Here is a 10511-nt window from a genome sequence, read left to right as displayed (position 1 = left end):
AACGAGCAGACAAGAAAAAATGAATACCCAGTGAATAGGTAAATCTAAGACAGGGGTCATGAATGCAAGCCCTACTGAGAAGTTTAATTCTACAGTATTTATTGGGCACTTACTGTTGGTGCAAAGTTTAGACTGTGGAGAAAATCAATGTGAATTAGACTTAGGCTCTGTGCTCTAAGAGCAGAGTCTAATGTAGCACCAATTAGTAAATGCTCTGATAGAAACATGGAACTCAGTATCTCATGAATAGTTGAGGGAAGAAAAAAGAATGTAGGCAGATTTTAGAGAGTAGGACACCACAGTCTTTTATTCGGCTCTCTTCTCCCTTCACATGTGATGTTCATTGTTAATGAGAGTTTATTTTCTTCCTACGCAACTATTTTTGGTTCCCAGATCATTTGACGTGAACATCAACCAGCCAGGATGGATGTAGGCCAGGGTGCCATATTCTTAATGCCCTACATGCTGCTGGTGAGAGTGTGAGTGGAGAGAGCCACATCCCATGGTTCGTGTAGACCCCTTGGAGGACGGTAACGAGCTGGTCACAAGAGTCCTTGGCCTCCATTTCACTAGACACTTTGTTCCTGGTGACCCTTAATTTCTCCTATTCAGATCAAGGGCTTATCATGACCTGGCTCTCATATCCTTAATAACCATGTAAATCAACACACTGTCAAAACCTAGGTTCCATCCAAAATTTCGCCTAAAACACAATTATTTAGCCCTAACTTTTCTACATCTTTCTAGGTTTTTTTTTTTTTCCTTCAATCTGTACCACTAGGGAACTTTGAATGAATTTGCTCTATGCAGATCCTTATGAAAATGATGCAATTAGAAACAGGGAGAGGTGCTGGAAAGCGGCAGGAAGCTCAGAAGGTAGACAAAAATTTTCTGTACACTAATGTAAAGTGGAGTTAAACATTTTCCTTACCCTCAGTATTCTTTAAAAAACTAAGTTGACCTGGCCTTACAAAGGAACTTCTAGTCTTGAGCTGTTGGGATGTGCTCAGTTGAATAAAGTCTCAAATAATAATTTATCTTTTCCACTTTAAAATTTTTCTGAGATTATTCCATTCAATGGAACTCTCATAAGAGAGGTAGAAAGCAGAAATTATTAAAAGTACAAAAAACAAGCAGAAAGTATTCACTGGCATTGTCTGTTGGGGGAGGTCATCAAGAGGACATAACCACCAGCTGACCCAAGAGCTGAACCCAGGCAATCGGAGGTGCCTCACCACCTTCCCTGTCCTTGGAATGTACGTCCCACCCACCTTCCCCATAGCCGGAGACATTTCAAGGACAATTCTTGAGACAGCACTGTTTTGTTGAGACCATCTGGACTGAATACGTGACTGAACCCAGTCAAGGCCTCTACATAAACTTTTAAGATTCTGATGGATGGGTGTGGAGATCTACTCATCTTGCAGTCATCCAAGACAAGACTCAGATGTAAGTTCCCTTGCCTATTAAAACTGCCACCTACCAATCTGGAGTGATCTACCTCTTTCCTCGTTCTCTCTTTGCCCTCCGCGTATGGAGGCCAATTTCAGATTTCACCCACTGAGTTCCCAAGGTTGCAAACCAACACTGTCTGGCCTTCAAGTAAATAGAACAAATTCAGATTTGTGGTCATGTGAACTCTGCCATGCACATGGCCTTTCAAAAAATATTTCAGTCCTCGAAGAGTCATTTAGTATCTCATGCAACAGTGATAGCTTATTGCATATAAAGGTGAGAATTGTTGTTGTGATGTGTACAGTTGATGGAGAATAATAGCAGCCTTCTCAGCAGCTAATAAAAGGCCATCTGGAGACACCCTTCAACACTGATGTTACATTTCATTTTTTAATGCACTAGAGATTGCATGGAAAATTAAGTTTTGTGAAAGCCAGCAAAGTGGCATGCTGTTGCCTTTCCTTAGGACTTTGTCACTTGTATTCATAATATTGTTTCTAAGCTGACAAGGTGACTCAAATCAAATCCATTTTTAGAACTTACTTTGGCTTTGCTGTTGTAGATTTCTATATATCACAAATCCACACCTTGGAAACAGACTAAATAAATAACATATCCTATGTACTAGCGTCCTCTGATATCTTTAGTAGTCAAAGCAGAAAATCTGATTTTTTTTTCCCTTCCAGTCTTAACTGAGTGAAAAATTGTGTCATTTGTCTTCTTGGATAACCCACACATTTTTCTCTCTCCCTGAGGGAAGTAAAACTAACATTCTTCAGTGTTTACTCCGTCTGAGACATATATTCATATACATAACATTCAAGGAGGGTGACAGAAAACTGAGGCTCAGCAGGACAAGCAAATGAAGTTGCCCACAATCCAACATCTGGAAAAAGGCTGAACTAGAACTTGGGTCAATCTAATGCCCAAGTCCATGCTCTTTCCACAACTGGATATGATTCACAGAGGCTGAGCTGATGCACAACCAAAAAAACCTAGAGAGGAGATATATATATGTATATGCAATGGAATATTACTCAGCCATAAAAAGGAATGAAATAATGCCATTTGCAGCAACATGGATGAACCTAGAGATTATCATACTAAGTGAAGTAAGTCAGACAAATATCTAATGATATCACTTATATGTGGAATCTAAAAAAAATCATACAAATGAACTTATTTACAAAACAGAAATAGACTCAAAGACATAGAAAACGAACTTATGGTTACCAAAGGGGATGGGGGGTGGATAAATTAGGAGTTTGGGATTAACATACACACAGTACTACATATCGATATAAAGCAAATAAACAACAAGGACCTACTATATAACACAGATATTCAATATCTTGTAATAACCTATAACAGAAAAAATCTGAAAAAGAATATATATATATATACACTGTACACCAGCTGTACACATTGTACACTGTATATCAACTATACTTCAAAATAAATAAATTTTAAAAACACATGCCTAGAGAAGCCACTTGATCAACAGAATGAAAAGAAGAAAAAGGAAATGTATTTTTATATTGGAATCAGAATCTTAGAACTAGAGGCCCCCAGACAGTGACCTCAACACACTGGCACCGCTCCCTCCCCAGCCCTAGTCCCCGGGGTGGGGTTGAGGGTTTCCTTCCCAGGCTCTGCTGGAGCCCCCTGACTGCATCTGAGACAGGAAGACAAGAGCACAGCCATTTTGGAAAACGACCAGGGAACGCCTTGGGCAAAACAGGCCTTGCAAGCTAAAGAACAAAGGCCCTGGGGGCCTGAGTCCCAGAAGGGGAAAAAAACAGGCTTAAAAGATTAACTTTATCTCTGTTACACTGACGAGTATACCTAGCTGCCATAACACAAAAAACTCAACTATACATTTGCACCTTATCCGTTCCTGTGCTTTCTTGCAGAAAATTCTCCTGCATTTCTTTGCTCTCAGAGAAGCACTCCCCATTCCTGACAGCCACCCTGGAGCCCCCTGCTGCTGATCAAAGAAATTATCAGTGATTATGAGACAAACCCTACCTTTTGTTATAAAAGCAACTTGCCCCTGGGAGCTGGCCCTTTTTCCCCCTCTGCTTTCTCCGTTGTGCACATTCTATCTCTTCTAATAAAAAGCTTTGCTTGTCTAAGAGTCTTGAGGAAGCGGTATTCATTTCTACAGTATTGCTGTCCAAAAATCTGGAAAGGGCCGTGAACCAGCACATCAAGGGATGCTCCAGGTTAGAGGGAAAAGCTAAAGGGATTCGCTACCATATCCCCGGCGCCCGGCCAGGCTGGGGAGGGGTCTCCGTGCGCCCTGGGGGCGCCCTGACGAGGAGGACGGTCACCGGGCAGGAGGACGTGTCCAGGGGGAGCGCCGAGGGTTCCAAAAGGTAGCAGGAGTAGAGGATGGAGAAGAGGGGAGGCCTCGCGGGTGGAATCTTGAAGAAACAGGGCCTCGGAGCCAAAAGGGTGGAAGGCGCGGGGACGGAGGGTGCTTTGGAGCTACTGGCCTGGACCGAAACGCGGCTCACTCACCTCAGTCGGTCTTCTGAGCTGCGAGGGCCCCGGAGAGGGCGCTAGGCACGCGGGTCCGACCCTTCTTAGGCCTCCCGGGCCGCAGGTGGAGTTCCCAGAAGCCCCGGGACGCCTCGGCAATGTTGGGTCTGTTTCCGCCTGGAGGGCGTGGCACATCAATTCTCGCGTTTTTTCCGGGACCGATTGTTGAGCCCTATCGTGTGCCCTGCGCCCTCCTCGGGGCCCAGCGGGGACCCAGACAGCCCCGACCTACCCTCCCAGGGCACACAGGCCAAGGGGACTTAGATTCTCGTCTCTTATTACTTTCCGTTTCCCCGGGACCCTGGAATGGTTGCGGGCATACCCAAGCTGCCCAATAAATGTGTATTGAATAAAAAAAAAAAAAATTTTAGAAATAGAAAGCATTATACCCATCAATACCCACAATAGTTTGCTTCCACGTCACCCGCATATCTTCAGTACCAGTAAGTGGACCCTCAGCAAAAATATGAAGTAAAAATTGTTTTCCTGTGCATGCATACGCACACACATGCATGCATGCACACAAATACACACATACATACCTGTGAAAAATACTCAAATTATTTAATGAAAATAGTTTGACAGAGGAAATATGTCTGTATAGAAGAGGTGTACGTGCAGCATTCTCTAGCATACATACTATTTTCTTTCCATCCTTGGTTCTCTATGGAGCGCGTAGTTCTTGTTGACATTCTCTTTACGGAAGTGTCCTATCAGACAAATGTTGGGCTCTCCTGGTTCTTGAACCAAATTTGGCCTCAGCAAACCCATATTTTCATTGGGAATGGTGGGATAGTAGGGTGGATGAGAGCGTAAATCGTACACAGGTAATTTAAAGAACAAACAACCAAAAAAAACTTTGTTGCCAATTTCCCATTGTTCAGGAAAACCCATCGCAAGAATGTGCCTCAATTTTCCCTTCTTCTCTGCCCCTGCCCCCATTCTATTACTCACACAAATACCCTTTTTATTCTCTTAGCTCCTTTATACTCTCTCCCAGATCAAAATGTATGTGCGTAAAAAGATCTAATATGAATTGTCAACACTTCTCCCAGAGTTATTTAGAGTTTACTCTCAGTCCTAACTAGAATTAAAGATGTGGTCTACTGTTAAAGGAATTTCCAGCACAACTAAGCATGCGAGAAAGTATATTTGGGGGTGGCATCTTTGAAATCATACTAGTTGATTATTTCTTCTCTTGGTCTACAAATTTATTGTCCAACTGAGCAGTGACTTTGATGAGAGTCAGAAATTTTGTGTTCTCACAGCATCATGTGGAGACTTCCTTCACATCATGTAGTCACAATCTTCCTGTGAGTTCATCTCCTGCAAACTGGCTACCATCTCCTTGAGAGGAACCATGTCATATGTATACATTATTTTTATTTCCAAGGGCTAGAAGTGAGGCTAGCATAAAGTGTAACAATTACTATAGAAAACATTGATTGGTCTTTCACTGCAGGCTGCACAGTTCAAAGTGGGTTCCATGCACTATCTCATTTAATCCTTAAGACAAACATTTGACATGGGCTCTGCCGTTATGCCCGCTTCAAGGTGGAAAACAGCAGCACAAAGTATGCAGGGCTGTGACAGTGCAAGACTACAAAGTAAATGGCTCTCCCTGGAGGTGGGCAGTGCACAACCATGCAGAACTAGCAACAGCCCTCTCAGTCAGTGCTTTTAGAATCAAATTTAAATTTTCAATTGAATAATAGGCTTTTATCAGATATATTTGCAATTCTGAAGAATAATTTTAGAGGTCTTAATGCCTTAAACCAAAGAACATGTTAGAGGTAAAGAAAGCCATCTGCCTAGTGTCCTTCAAAACTTATTGTCCAGATAACCATTTAGTCTGACAGAAAATTGTCACTAACATTGCTCTGATGACCATATGGTCTAACGAGAATGAGAAAACTAAAGGAGAGAATAGGACAGACTGTTTGAAGTAAAGATAGTCTAGAAAATCTGAGAATATCATCAATGTTACTCTACTACAAGTTTTAGGCTATTTTGGTAATAATTTAACATGAAAATGTCTCTTTTCTATAGACATATGTAATGCGTACTGGCCATGTGGAGCTCTGCTAAAACATAATAAAATCTTGTATGTCTTTATTTTCTAAAAGTAATAGCATATTAGGGCTTCCCTGGTGGCGCAGTGGTTAAGAATCCGGCTGCCAATGCAGGGGACACGGGTTCGAGCCCTGTTCTGGGAAGATCCCACATGCCGCGGAGCAACCAAGCCTGTGCGCCACAACTACTGAGCCTGCGCTCTAGAGTCCGCGAGTCACAACTACTGAAGCCTGCGCACCTAGAGACCGTGCTCCACAACAAGAGAAGCCACCGCAATGAGAAGCCTGCACACCACAACGAAGAGTAGCCTGTTTGCCGAAACTAGAGAAAGCCTGCGCGCAGCAACGAAGACCCAACACAGCCAAAAATAAAAAATAAAAATAAAAAGTAATAGCATATTAGAATTTAACACCTGAGAGTCAACCAATAGTACACATTACATGAATTCATGGCATTTATCTGAATTGATATTTTGTCCATGGTCTCAGAATCAAAAGAATATTCAAGTAATCCTGAAAGAAGTTATTAAATTCTGCATTTCTCTTTTTTAAAGGACTTTAACGGAATCTGTATATTGCGTTGTGTATAAATATTCCTAATATCATTCTCTGATCTCATGGTAAATGGAAAGAGAAGATCAGTATAACAATAAGAGGTTCACGTGCAGAGGGAGGAAACACGCCATGAAGAATTAGTAACTTAAAATGAGTGTGAATTAGGGATGGATTTACTGAATAGAATTCAATAACAATCTCATATCCAAGGTCATATTCTAGCTTCACTGCTAATGAACTGCTCATTTTAGCACAAATGCAGTACAGTTCATGAACAATTATCAACATTTTGTTTTATCAACCATAGATCACAATCACAAAGGATGACATTAGGTGCATCTAAGTAGATTATTAAAGAAATTTTCTGAGAGTGTTTATAGCACCTATGGGTCGCCAGAATGGGCATCATTTCGAATATTTTCAGGGAAATAGAATAATCCTGAACTTAGGGAGACACCTACAGGTAGAGTAGAAAAATCAAATAAAATAAAAGGAGGATCTGAGAACCAGAAAACAACAATATTATGTTTAATCAGGAAAAGCAAAATAATTTTCTTTGAAAATAGTTTTGAATGCTGAGAGCATTTTTCATAATGATAAGCACAAATTAGATAAGAATATCTTAGTAGCAAATATATATATGTATTTTTTTTAATTTTATGTCTCAACTTTAAGGTACTTATAAAAATCAAACTTCATCAAATGGTCTAAAGCATGGTCCATAATTGTTGGAAATGGGTCAGGATTTATCTATTGGTAGAAATAACATTAGTTGCTATCACCATTACTATTATCATCATCATCATTTTTACCGAGTATCTACCAAATAGCAACAAGTATATTTAGATATTCATCGCTTCAGTAAGTTTTTTTTCCTCATTTAAAATAAAAATACTCCTGGTTGGACTTCCCTGCTGGCACAGTGGTTAAGAATCCACCTGCCAATGCAGGGGACACGGGTTCGAGCCCTGGTCTGGGAAGATCCCACATGCTGCAGAGCAACTAAGCCTGTGCGCCACAAGTACTGAGCCTGCGCTCTAGAGCCCGTGAGCCACAACTACTGAAGCCCACGCGCCTAGAGCCTGTGCTCCGCAACAAGAGAAGCCACCGCAATAAGAAGCCCAGACACCGCAACAGAGTAGCCCCCGCTCACCGCAACAGAGAAATCCCGCTCACCGCAACAGAGAAATCCCGCGCGCAGCGACGAAGACCCAACGCAGCCAAAAATAATAAAATAAATTAATTTAAAAAAATAAAAATAAAAATACTTCTGATAGAACAAACATGGTCAATGCTAGCAGACTTTTATGCCTTAACGTAGATGATTTTATTAGGTTCTTTTTTTTTTTTTTTTTAATTTATTTATTTATGGCTGTGTTGGGTCTTCGTTTCTGTGCGAGGGCTTTCTCCAGTTGCGGCAAGCGGGGGCCACTCTTCATCGCGGTGCGCAGGCCTCTCACTATCGCGGCCTCACTTGTTGCGGAGCACAGGCTCCAGACGTGTAGGCTCAGTAATTGTGGCTCACGGGCCCAGTTGCTCCGCGGCATGTGGGATCTTCCCAGACCAGGGCTCGAACCCATGTCCCCTGCATTGGCAGGCAGACTCTCAACCACTGCGCCACCAGGGAAGCCCTTATTAGGTTCTTTTTTAAAGAAAAGAATTTTGAGTAGTATGAAGTGCATAGGAATATACAGATACTAGTGGAGAGTGATGCTGACGAATAGCATAATCTTGTCTGTGAATATAGACCTAGAGCTGTTTAACAGCCCCCCATCCCCACCCCATTAAATGAATCCCCACTCCCTGAAATGGAAATCAGAAGAAGAATTCATCCGGTTTTCTTTTGTTGCTTATCCCTCCTACTTCTATGCAGGTTTTGCTCAGAAAGGCTGCGTCTTCGAAGCTCTCCTCCACTGCCTATATTACTATTATAATATTCATATTTATATAACGCTTATATTTCCATTAAAGGAAAGGATTTGACATCTTCAGATGCCTAGAGACATCATTCTAGTATACTTCCAAAGCCAGAAAAGCTTCTAAAGCTCTGGTATTGACCAAAAAATCATTAGAAAACAAATCCTGTAATTCTGCCTTTTCCTAATGTTGACGTTATGTCAGTGTATCCAGTCGTGAAATCACTGCACATCAAAAAAGGTCCACAAAAGAACAACTAAAATGGGTGAGGGGAGAGCAGATTCCACACAGCAAATACCTAAGGATCAAGAGCCTTTTTTTTTTTTTAAGACAAAAGCCAGATTCTGTCGATTCAGTCTTCCAAAAATAAGATCATAGTCTCTCCATCTTTGCCATCTCTGAGCAGCACCTAAGCAGATAAGCTTAGATACTTAGAATTTCTGTATTATATTAATAGTCTCTCAATTCTTATCTCCAGTCTCGACTCCATTAAAAGGCATCTTCCACACAGCTGTTATGCTGAAACAAATCTCATCAGATTATTTCCCTGGTTAAAACCCTTATATGAATCTCTATCTTTATCTTCAGGATAAAGTCCAAATCCCTGAACTGTACAAGCCTCTGTACAAAATAGGTCCCTGCCTACCTTCCCAGTTTCATGACTTAACATTCATTCTTTTTAAATAATAGCAACTAACATTTATAAAACATGTACCATATGCCAGGGCTGTCCTAAATACTTTTTTGTTGTGGTAAAACATACAAAACATAAAATTTACCATGTTAACCATTTTTAAGTGTACAGTTCTGTGGCTTTAAGTACAATTACATTGTTGTGCAACCATCACCACCATCCATCTCTGGAACTTTATCTTCCCCACCTGAAACTCTATATCCACTAAATATTAATTCCCTGTCCCCTGCGCTCCCCAGGCCCTGGCAAGCACCATTCTACTTTCTGACTCTATGAATTTGACTCTTCCAGGTACCTCATATAAGTGGAATCATTCAGTATTTGTCCTTTTGTAACTGGCGTATTTCACTTAGCATAATGTTTTCAAGATTCATCCATTATTACGTGTGTCAGAATTTCCTTCCTTTTTAGAAATAAGCTGAATAGCGTTCTGTTGTATGTATATACCACATTTTGTTTATCCATTCATCTGTCAGTGGACACCTGGGTTGCTTCTACCTTTTGGCTATTGTAAATGATGCTGCCATTAACATTAATATACATAGATTAATGTACAAATATCTGTGTAACTCCCTGCTTTCAATTCTTGTGCACGTATACCCAGAAGTGGAATTGCTGGGCCATATGGTAATTGTTTAATTTTTTTGAGGAATAATATCACCTTCCACAGCAGTTGTATAATTGTACATTCCCATCAGCAATGTCAAAGGGCTCTGTGATAGTTAATTTTATATGTTGACTGGCCATGGGGTACCCAGATTAAACATTATTTCTAGGTGTGTCTGTGAAGGTGTTTCTGGCTGAGATTAGCATGTGAATCAGTGGACTTGGCAAAGTAGACTGCCCTCCCCAATGTGAGTGGGCACCATCCAGTCTGTTGAGGGCCTGGAGGAGGAAGGAAATTGGAGGAAGAAGGAATTCACCACTTTTTTCCATCTCACTAATTGAGCTGGGACATCTCTTCTCTGGCCCTTGGACTGGGATTTACACCATAGGCTCCCCTGGTTCTCAAGCCTTCAGACTCAGACTGAATCACACCACTGTCTTTTCAGATACAGACACCATAGCCCTTTTACACTCCCGGTTCACATCATCATTCTGGAGGAAGCCATGGTAACAGCCTGAGCACTTCCATTTTAGGGACTATTCATAAAGATCCACTCTCCTGAGTCTTAAGCCAAGCCTAGCAATAACAGGGTCACGTGTTCATGTTCAGGAAGAAAGTAAAGTCAGACCTGAAGGAATATTCTGCCATTTCCCCCCGCCTCCCCATT

This window comes from Eubalaena glacialis, chromosome 7 (assembly GCF_028564815.1).
Source record: "Eubalaena glacialis isolate mEubGla1 chromosome 7, mEubGla1.1.hap2.+ XY, whole genome shotgun sequence".
In the NCBI taxonomy this organism is placed as follows: domain Eukaryota; kingdom Metazoa; phylum Chordata; class Mammalia; order Artiodactyla; family Balaenidae; genus Eubalaena; species Eubalaena glacialis.
The sequence above is the reverse complement of the archived record's forward strand: the minus strand, read 5'-3'. Positions refer to the sequence as shown.